Here is a 9,407-nt window from a genome sequence, read left to right on the forward strand (position 1 = left end):
TCCATTAATTACTTTGTTTCTTTACCAATGCTCTTTTTCACTAAAGCCTCCACAATAAACTGAGGAGGATTGGAATGAAAGCCATTTATAAAGATGGGGAGAACTGAGAACAGAAAGCCATTATTTGGTATCCAACTTCACCATCTGCTTAAGCACTCATTTTGCTGTGCTAATTCTGTGACTATAAGAGCAAGGAAGAAGAGAACTGGAAAAGGGGTGTTGGGAGATGGAGAGGCAGAGCTGTTGAGCAGCTGAATTTTATTTATTTGTTTATTTGTTTGTTTATACTGTTTGGGGGACTCAAGGTATGTATTTCCCAGGAATCAAGAAGACCATGTAGGAGGAACAGAACTAAAGTTCCTCAGTCATTGTTATGCACAAAATGGTTACGCACTGGGACAGAGAGCTCTACTGGCAAGAAAGCTAGAGAGATGGTTCCTTATGAAGGTATGGAGCTCCTGTTGGAGCTGAGGGAAGTATGGAATTCCACCATGACCCTTCTACATTTCTAACCTATGCACTATTAGAGCAAATCAGCAACTGGGAAGGGAGGAAGAAGTGGTGGACCATACTACAGTCAAACAGATCATACATTTGTCTCTTTCCCTCTCCTTTCTCAGGCTGCAAGCACATTAAAATAAGGAGGTCTTGAAAAGAAAGGAGGAGTGTTTCTGGAGCAGAAGACATCTCCCTCTTTCCCCACCCTCCAACACTCCAGCAGGACATGGCTCTCAGCTCAAGTCTATGTGCAGAGGTGATATTCAAATGAGATGATACAAAAAAGTCTTATAATGAAGTGGATTTTAAATAACCAGAGTGAATGAAAAGTTGTGAAATCTGTCAGAGATGTCAATAAGAACATTTTGACAGATTGCAGTGGAAGGCAGTGATTGTAGAAACACAAATTGCTTCATGTTTACACCCCCACTGAGTTGAGACTACTCAATAAACCAGTTTGATGTGAATTTCATAGCACATGGTCCCTAAACACAAGTTAATTCCTTCTGGGGCTTACCAGAGAAAGAGCAATCTGTTTTAGTTCTGGGAGGAAACTGCCAGTGTCAGCCTTGCTGAGAGACACTAAGTCTGTCTGCAACCTGGAACCCTCCTAAGGAATTTTCAATAGCAGTTTTGACCCCAAACGATGTTTTCCTGCATGCTTTCGTGTACCATGCATACCATTTGAAAAAAGCACACTCATGCATTGCTAGTGGGACTGTAAATTGGTGCAGCCAACATGGAAAGCAGTATGGATATTCCTTGGAAAACTGGGAATGGAACCACCATTTGACCCAACTATCCCTCTCCTCTGTCTATACCGAAAGGACTTAAAAACACCATACTAAAGGGACACAGCCACATCAGTATTTATAGCAGCACAATTCACCACTTGAAAATTGCAGTTTCTTGAGGACACTCTGTACATGATTCTCAATTTTTTCAGGAAAATTAAATTCATAGTATCCTGGCTTTTACTTGCCTGACACATTGAACTTCCACAACAGAGAACATTCAGAGCCAAGGTAGTTAAAAACTAAGAAACATCATCAGTGTAGCATTTCCTCAGTGAATGTTTTAAACTTTATTCCCATTTATTTGATATATTCTTGTCATTTGTTAAGAAACTGTTTTCACAAAGATATTATCCCCAGAAAATTAAAGATATATTCTTCCTTCTTACTCAATGATGAGCTTTAACATACTTTCCTTCAACTCACCTTCTTCACACTGAGAGTTGAAGTGCTGGTAGCTGGATATTTTGGGGAAGGGCTCAATATCAAAGTAACTGGTCTTAAAACCCTAGAAAATTCCCAAGGACGTATAAGAAAATTGTTAAATTTCATGTTCTCCTTCAACGGTCCACTTATTCATTAAGTAAGCATGGGACGATAAGGTCATGCAATGCCGCAGTCTGGCTGTAGGGGGGGGGTGACGAACAACTTGTGTAGGTTGATGCAGCAGGAATAGGAGCCGTTTATTGTAGAATAAGAGCAGTATTTAAACATTTTACACAGCTTATCTAATTAGCATAAAATAGATACAGCAGTCAACCAATAAGGAATCTTCACACTTAATGGCTCGCTTTTGTTACTTTACAAACCACTCCCTCTGGCATTTGGCCAGGCGCCATCCAGACTTGTTTACAGACTTTAACATTTCTCTGGCAAAATAACAGGTGCCAATCTGACTTGTTTACAGACCTTAACAATGCAAGGTGTCTCAGCAAAAGATAAGTCCATTGTGGGAGGACTGAGTAATCTTGGTTAAACCTGAGTGCACAAGGTTTAAGGTAGACTAATATGGTTTCAAAGTCCTCACAAAACAAGGGAAATTAGTATACTTGCAGATGAGTCTTAACCATTCAACTCATATGGTTATTGCAAGGTCTTAATTGGGGGATGATACTTTGAAATATTTTGTGTAGTGCATGAGATCTCATTTAATTCTCTTTGGGACTTAATGCAATGCAAAGTAAGCAATAATGGCTTCTAAACTGTTTTATCGAATTGTGCTATATTGCCATTACCTTTCCCATAAAAGAGCCTAACGTGCCTAGTTTAACTTTCTAATTAATTTACTACAATGATAAGAACAAATATTACACTTGATCTTAGCCAAAAGGCCAAGAAGCTATCGATAATCTATTCATTACTAATGGGAATTAACAAACTGAGACAACCTGACATGTTAGAAGTACTTTTCCTTAGTATTTCTTTCAATGTTATAAAATATCTCAATATTTTATGCAATTAGGATAGGATTGAAAATCCATTTCAAAACTTCTTCATTGAATTTGCAAAAGATGCATACCCTATTCCGCAATTCAAAGAGCATCTGAGTTTTTTAATCTTTTTTAATTTTTTCCTGTGGAGGGGGTACTGGTAAATGAACTCAAGGACACTCAACCCCTGAACCACATCCCCAGCCCTATTTTGTATTTTATTTAGAGATAGGGACTCACTGAATTGCTTAGGGCCTCACTGTTGCTGAGAGTGGCTTTGAATCTGTAATATTCTGCCTCAGCCTCTAGAGCCATTTGGATTATAGGCATGTATCTCAATGCCCAGCTAGTTTTTTTTCTGCTCTATTTTATATATATATTTATTTATTTTTTATTTATTTTTTTTAATTAATTTTTATTGTTGGTTGTTCAAAACATTACATAGTTCTTGATATATCATATTTCACACTTTGTTTCAAGTGGGATATGTACTCCCATTCTATTTTATATTTTATTTTTTCCCCTTTTTAAAAATTTTTATTTCATTTTATTTATTTATTTATTTATTTATTTATTGTTGGTTGTTCAAAACATTACATAGTTCTTGATATATCATATTTCACACTTTGATTCAAGTGGGTTATGAACTCCCATTTTTACCCCGTGTACAGATTACAGAATCACATCAGTTACACTTCCATTGATTTATATATTGCCATACTAGTGTCTGTTGTATTCTGCTGCCTTTCCTATCCTTTACTATCCCCCCTCCCCTCCCCTCCCCTCCCCTCTTCTCTCTCTACCCCCTCTACTGCAGTTCATATCTCCCCCTTGTATTATTTTTCCCTTTTCCCTCGCTTCCTCTTGTATGTAATTTTGTATAACCCTGAGGGTCTCCTTCCATTTCCATGCAATTTCCCTTCTCCCTCCCTTTCCCTCCCACCTCTCATCCCTGTTTAATGTTAATCTTCTTCTCATGCTCTTCGTCTCTACTCTGTTCTTAGTTACTCTCCTTATATCTAAGAAGACATTTGGCATTTGTTTTCTGGGGATTGGCTGGCTTCACTTAGCATAATGTGCTCTAATGCCATCCATTTCCCTCCAAATTCTATGATTTTGTCATTTTTTAATGCAGAGTAATACTCCATTATGTATAAATGCCACATTTTTTTTATCCATTCATCTATTGAAGGGCATCTAGGTTGGTTCCACAGTCTTGCTATTGTGAATTGTGCTGCTATGAACATCAATGTAGCAGTGTCCCTGTAGCATGCTCTTTTTAGGTCTTTAGGGAATAGACCAAGAAGGGGAATAGCTGGGTCAAATGATGGTTCCATTCCCAGCTTTCCAATAAATCTCCATACTGCTTTCCAGATTGGCTGCACCAATTTGCAGTCCCACCAACAATGAACAAGTGTACCCTTTTCCCCACATCCTCGCCAGCACTTGTTGTTGTTTGACTTCCTAATGCTGCCAATCTTACTGGAGTGAGATGGTATCTTACGGTGGTTTTGATTTGCATTTCTCTGACTGCTAGAGATTGTGAGCATTTTTTCATGTACTTGTTGATTGATTGTATGTCCTCCTCTGAGAAGTGTCTATTCAGGTCCTTGGCCCATTTGTTGATTGGGTTATTTGTTATCTTATTGTTTAATTTTTTGAGTTCTTTGTATACTCTGGATTTTAGGGCTCTATCTGAAGTGTGAGGAGTAAAGATTTGTTCCCTCTTTACCTCTCTTATTGTTTCTTTTACTGAGAAAAATCTTTTTAGTTTGAGTAAGTCCCATTTGTTGATTCTGGTTATTAACTCTTGTGCTATGGGTGTCCTATTGAGGATTTTGGAGCCCGACCCCACAGTATGTAGATCGTAGCCAACTTTTTCTTCTATCAGATGCCGTGTCTCTGATTTGATATCAAGCTCCTTGATCCATTTTGAGTTAACTTTTGTGCATGGCGAGAGAAAGGGATTTAGTTTCATTTTGTTGCATATGGATTTCCAGTTTTCCCAGCACGATTTGTTGAAGATGCTATCCTTTCTCCATTGCATGCTTTTAGCCCCTTTATCAAATATAATATAGTTGTAGTTTTGTGGATTGGTTTCTGTGTCCTCTATTCTGTACCATTGGTCCACCCGCCTGTTTTTGTACCAGTACCATGCTGTTTTTGTTACTATTGCTCTGTAGTATAGTTTGAAGTCTGGTATAGCTGTACTGCCTGATTCACACTTCCTGCTTAGCATTGTTTTTGCTATTCTGGGTCTTTTATTTTTCCATATGAATTTCATGATTGCTTTCTCTATTTCTATAAGAAATGCCATTGGGATTTTGATTGGCATTGCATTAAACCTATAGAGAACTTTTGGTAATATCACCATTTTGATGATGTTAGTTCTGCCTATCCATGAACAGGGTATATTTTTCCATCTTCTAAGATCTTCTTCTATTTCTCTCTTTAGGGTTCTGTAGTTTTCATTGTATAATTCTTTCACCTCTTTTGTTAGGTTGATTCCCAAGTATTTTATTTTTTTTAGGATATTGTGAATGGAGTGGTTGTCCTCATTTCCATTTCAGAGAATTTGTCACTGATATACAGGAATGCCTTTGATTTATACGTGTTGATTTTATATCCTGCCACTTTGCTGAATTCATTTATTAATCTTTCCAGGTCCCAAGTATGGTTTACTGAGTTCTGGGTATCTGAACTTGGACAGAATATTAAAATATGACAATATGTGTCATAATATTTTCTATACAAAAGAACATTTTTCAAAATCTTAAAAGAAGTCTCCAAATTAAGCCCATATGATATTAACATAGACAGACCATATGAAGGAACCTGGTATATTAACCTAATTTGGCCCCAAAGAGGTGATATTAAATACTACCTTGTTGGAGGCTGTGAACGTCTTGGGTAGACTAGGAAAAGGAGTCCAGGAAGGACACCTTGATACTATCTCCTGCTCCCAGCTTGGTTCCTTATGTGTTGATTCTCCATTTCATTGTTTGAGAACATCTCTAGAACCAGACTTTACACTGCTCTTTCTGTTCCTAGTCAATACAATGCTGATGATATTTTTGTATGTGCTCCGTGAGCAGGGCCTGTCTGCTTGTGACATGGCTCCTGGAGGCCATGGCATTCTGAAAAGTGGCAAAGTCCCAGATTCCTGTGCCAGGTCTGAACCATCTGCACAACCCTAAGGAAATACCATCATTGTGACCTTAGTCGGCCTTAGTCGGCCAAATGAGAAAATCCCTGTATATGCAAGAGATTCTTTAAGTAAATTAAGATTCTTAACTGTAATTTTATTTTTATTAATGGAAATAACAACAACCAATAAGATTCTTGATTATCTGTAACTTAGTCTAAAAATTGAGCAAAAGACAAAGAGTCTATAAAAATCTTTCCTGATCTCATTTTAACCTAAATTCACACCTTTGAAAAAACTTGATGAATCAAATAATCAGCAAAACAACTCACATAAAGTAATGTAAAAGCTGCTGGTACAGAATGCTTATGGTTGGGTAGGGATTATCAGCAACAGAATCTATCACCATATAAAAATAAAATAGGCTTAATTCCTAGGTATAAAATGCATTAAGTTGTTGAGATACAGAGAAAATAGAAGAGATGGGAGAAGGCCGCAAAGAACCACATTCTAAAGATCAAGACTCCAATTTACATTTGATGCCAAATAACAGAGGCTCTGACTAAGGCTGAATAAGCTGGCACTCCAACCATTCCCAGGGAAGGAAAACTTCTGTGAGTCATGTTGGAATGAGAAAAGCCATGTGTTATAAGTAAATGTATCCCACTGGGATGAAATTAAAAGGGGATGGACCAGGATTAAAAATACAAGAACTCAATAAACCTTTTAGAAACTAAAAGCTTCTTATTTTTCCAGCTCTGATTGTGCAATCAACTAGAGGTTTGTAGACCCACTAATATCAGAGTGGGCTGTACTTATCTCTAAGAAGAAAAACTATGGGATTAAGAAATGGTAGAGTTCATTTTCTAGCACTAGTGGTTTTTGCTATATGGAATGCCTTACCAAATACTCGGGGAATTATTTTGTTTATCTTGTCTGCCTTAAGTTGTCACTGAGAAATGTCAAGCCTAAATCCCCAAAATAGAAATCAGAGTCAATGTCCAAACTACTAAAGGAAAATTATTTCTCTTGGAAGGCCAAGTCATAGAAAGATTCTAATAAGCTCATTTCCTCTTAATAATCCAATGTTGATATTTTGCCTGATCACATAAATTTTCAGTGAGAAGACATGTATAATTGAACAACAATACTTATCTATTTATACTCTCCAAATGTGGTTTGTGTTAGGTTTTAGTTGCTACTATATAAGAGATCTTAAGAATAAAGAGAAAGGTGATAACTCCTTTCATTCTAACACTGATATAAGTAATCCCTCAAATTATTCCTGAAAGGGTTAACTTTTTCCTAGTTTTATTCATGTTTAAATAAATTTTTCACATGACGTTTATGAGGGATCATCTATGGCAATCATCAGGTAATACAACAACACAGCCCTCTCTTTTCAAGTTGCATACATATGGGTAAAATGACAAGTGCTTAGAGTGATTCAGTTAATGATCCATGGCCTTAAAATTTGTGAAATATAATCACCTCATTCATCATTTGCAAAAATAAAATTTTTATCTTCTGTAACAGGAAATTACCTGGCTAAAGGCTGAAAGTACAAATCCATCTTCAACTAATAAGGTATTAAGCGGCACTAGCAGACAGTACACTAGCTTCTCCCAGACTAGGGACACAGAGAAGTGATAAGCCACATGAAATATTCACCATCAGGACTTTTGAGGTAGGCAGATTCACAACAACAGCACACAAGCTTTGTCAGGAATTGTTGAGAGATTGAAAGCATACTTAAAGGATTTATTAAAGCAATAGAGACAACCTCGACTCCAGTTACCGTGATTGCAGGGATTTTTATGGCCATGTGTTTAATCTTCCTGTGTTGTAACAGATAAGTTATGCTTTCCGCTGATTTGTGTACAAAGAGTTTTCTCAATCTTTTCTAGTACTATATAGTACTGAGGTATAGCTTTTTGACTTGCTAAGTGAAGCATTAATAGGACTGTCAGCAACAAGATAGAACAGGCAATAAATATTAAGGTTTAGTGTTAAAATGATTTATGCTGTAGGGAATATCATCCTAGATTATAAGGTATGATTATTATCTTTCATAATAAGAAATGATGGGAGAAATAGAATGTTGGCAAAGGAAACTTTCTTAAGCTCCCTTCTCATGAAAATATTTTTTACAGGAATATATATGAGATAAGATCTCAATCTTCCAAGAGTAAAGTTGATTCAAATAGGTGCTTAATAAAATATTGCTGTTCTACTATAGGATTTTTGTAAAGGTTGACACTGGTCTTTTAATACTTGACCATTTCATTCACTGAAACTATTTCATAGGAAAAATAATTTGTAGAATGTTTTATGAATGAACTACAGATAGTAGAAAATCCTTCAGGGAATGAAGACCTGCATAAAGGCCCATGATCCTATTCAAGACACCAATGTAATGACAGGTTGATTTATAGACTTAAGTGAGCTCCAGCATCTTCCCCTCCCTGTGTACTTGCATGCTATTTTCTTCTGCCTTGAGTGTTAGTTGCCTATGGGTGTCAAACAAATTGTAGTATCCTGAGATTTATATTAATCTCACAATTACTATGTATCAAAAATACAAGCCTAGCTGAGTAGGTTGGCACATGCTGTAACCCCAGTGACTTAGGAGGCCGAGGCAGTAGAAGGGCAAGTTCAAGGTCAGTCTCAGCAACTTAGACTTAGCAGGGCCTTAAGCAACTAAGTGAGACCCTATCTCAAAATAAAATAAAATAATAAGAAGGGATGGGGATATAGCCCAATGGCTGAATATCACTGGCTTCAAACCCTGGTACCAAAAAAAAAAAAAAATCCAGACTTAATCATGAAACTGCTTATGATATGGCAGTTTTCATCCCCTAGTAAAAAATATCTGACAGGGGGAGGATGACAAAGAGAGTATCCATGATGTGTACTCCAACCTTCACATATCTCAAGGTGCAAGTGGCATCCCGTGGCTTTTACAGAGTTCGATTGAACAGAGCAGCCTATGTGGAGAACAGCCCATGTTTTCAAGGGCTAACTCACCCTATGAAGACCAAGAGGTACTGATCATTTGGGGTCCCACTTGGATGCCCTATTCTGCCTTGCAGTTTACCCTTACTATATCCTTCCAGTTATATTGAACTTGTAGTAAAGGGATGTTAAAATCTGGAAAGATTTGGCTTCACCCAAATAGTCATTACAAGTTATCTGAAGCAGTACAAAACAATCCCTACTTTAGGGAGGTCCCTTTATGTTCTGGGCACAGTATCTGTAAAACATTAAGAAAAACAAGGTATGGATAAACATGTTGTTCTGATTTCCTAAGTGGTTACAATGTTCACTCTTTTGCCCATTTTTCCTCCTAAGCATTCATGTTTGTAACCCTCTGATCTATTTTGGATTTAAAAATATATTCAGCAGAGTTACCTTTAGGAATGCCACCCAAAACAGTAAGCTTTTGAGGAGAGTGGGTCTTCTTTTTTAAAAAGCTCTAAAGTTAATTTGGAAGGGCATAGAAATAAATGGAGTGCAACAGTTGGTGTCGCCAAGAATCCC

General features: G+C 37.1%; 1 pseudogene; it reads right to left on the reverse strand.

Moving 5' to 3' along the window:
* Positions 1–2,433: 2,433 nt before the first annotated feature.
* On the reverse strand, positions 2,434–2,635 carry LOC143386862 (U2 spliceosomal RNA; annotated as a pseudogene).
* Between the last annotated feature and the right edge of the window lie 6,772 nt (positions 2,636–9,407).

This window comes from Callospermophilus lateralis, unplaced genomic scaffold, assembly GCF_048772815.1.
Source record: "Callospermophilus lateralis isolate mCalLat2 unplaced genomic scaffold, mCalLat2.hap1 Scaffold_109, whole genome shotgun sequence".
In the NCBI taxonomy this organism is placed as follows: domain Eukaryota; kingdom Metazoa; phylum Chordata; class Mammalia; order Rodentia; family Sciuridae; genus Callospermophilus; species Callospermophilus lateralis.